Source organism: Pterocles gutturalis, unplaced genomic scaffold (assembly GCF_000699245.1).
Source record: "Pterocles gutturalis isolate BGI_N339 unplaced genomic scaffold, ASM69924v1 scaffold9663, whole genome shotgun sequence".
Taxonomy (NCBI): domain Eukaryota; kingdom Metazoa; phylum Chordata; class Aves; order Pterocliformes; family Pteroclidae; genus Pterocles; species Pterocles gutturalis.
This window is the reverse complement of record NW_010118101.1, coordinates 17,872-20,075: the sequence shown is the minus strand read 5'-3', so window position 1 is coordinate 20,075 and position 2,204 is coordinate 17,872.

Genomic DNA, 2,204 nt, shown 5'->3' with positions numbered 1-2,204 from the left:
GTCAGCAGCCTCACCCACCGCGTGCAGTGACATTCATCTCGGGGTGTCAGCTCTAGTAAAGGCACAACGTAACTGCTTGTTACAGTCAGCTACAGAGCACCCAGCGCCATCCTCAGAGTGGTCCGTGACCTGTGTTTTTCCTCATCCCCCCAATTTCACGCGTTGCCCTGCACCAGACCAGCTCCCAACCCTCTCCTGCTGAGCAGGACAGAGCAAAGCCTTTCCCACCCTTGCACCGGGCACACCCTTCTCCTCCCTCTGACGGCACTTCATTAACTCCAGCATTTTCCTCAAACCCACTCATAAACCCCCGCCTTCCTCCTGCCCACGGCTGGGGCGACCCCCTGGGAGGGGTGTAAAACACGGTGTGCTGGGGCTGTACGCATGCCCTGCGACCCTGGCAACGGTTATTTCACACAGCATCGATTTTTCTGGCATTCCAAAAGGTCAACTTCAGCAAAAAGGAGTGACAGCAACGTTACTACCATAAGCTTTCAGAAACAAATACAATCAAGAAAACACCCCGTTGGAAAGCAAGCGAGAACCGGCACGGATTGCAATTCTACGTCAAAAGAGATGTGTGTCACTTACCTGAGCTCAAGCGCAGACCCCCACATCTCTTCTTACTTGCTCCAGCTATAAGACAACTAAAAATAAGGGAGACCAGCTCCTGCTGCAGCTCTCATTTCATGGCTTAAAATGCCATGCTGACAGGAACTGACCTCCCCCACCCCGCTTCCTACCATCAGTGCGGTTAGGTGACTCAAAGAATATAAACGTGGCAAACGCCAGCGCAGGAGCTTCCCCGAGCAGAACTTACAGGAGAGGCTACGAGCCTGCAGAAAAACGCCCTTTGGTTTCCAGTTTCATACATGTCTGAAACACAACACATGGGATGCGGATGGTTTAGACGCCTGAATCTTTCTGATGGAAAAAAGAAGAGAAAGCTAAACCTCTTTAGAAAGCTTTCGGCTTAGATACAGTTCAATATTAATGTGAGAACGGTCAGAAATAGCAGTGACGTGCCACTCAAACAAACAAACAAAAAATCCCAGTTCTCAGCACTCAAACTCTCAGACTGCTTCACAGCTCCTCTGGGAAATGAAGGGCCCCCGTGCAACCACACGGGGTCTTCCCAGAAGGGCTGCACCGGGGTGTCCAAAGAACTTTCTGAAGGTAAAGGCGCTAAGTCTGCCATGAAGAAGCCCGCAGAAGTGACAAGAACTGCAGCTCAGCAGGCATGGGAGGCAGCTGCTTAAAAGACTTCCATCAAAAGTCCTGAAAATTTTCAATAATCCTTCTCCCCCTCCTCCTGCTCTCCCAGCAGAATCCTTCCATGGGAAAATATAAAGGAAGAAACAAAATGTAAGATTTTTCAAATGCAACGCTTCATTTCAGGGCAAGCGTCATCCCTGGAGAGCCGCAGAAGGGCCACTGGTTTGTCCCCTTTCAAGAAAAACACAGAGCCTGCAAACCACACCAAATGGTTTGGTCTGAGGAGGGCTGCCAGAAATTTGGTAAATTCAGCTTAACACACTTAAAACAAGACAGAAATACATCCAGGAGAAAAAGAGGATTTTTCAGAGAAAGCACCAAATAGCTAAAATAAAGAAATCTGTGCATTTAAAGCACAAGAAGAATCAGCAGCTTCCCCAGACATGCAGTGCTGGGATTTGGGATTTGGTGTGCTTTTATCCTCTTCTGACTACTTTTAAGTGCCTTAGGTGAGGATGCTTCCCGTAACAGCCATTGCTGTAGCATCCCAAGCACTACTGAACATCACTGTCACAGTATTTTTCATAAACTTGCATCAAGATTTCCCACCTTTAACCTCACTGTATTCTTTTAAAGCAAGTTCCCGCATGCTAATCCAGGTAATCCAAGACGATGCTTTACCAGCACTAGTATCAACTATCAATCGACTCGCAACAGACCTATCCTTGAGAAATCAGTTTTCAGCTCTTTTTCTGTTCTTAGAATCATAGAATCACAGAGTGGTTTGGGTTGGAAGGGACCTTAAAGCCCATCCAGTTCCCCCCCCTGCCATGGGCAGGGACACCGCCCACTAGCCCAGGTTGCCCGAAGCCTCATCCAGCCTGGCCTTGAACCCCTCCAGGGATGGGGCATCTGTTGCTCCACCAAGTATCGCTTCTAACCCTCAGTGCCCCAAATACCCCTGCCTCAGTCTCACACCAGAGAGCTGC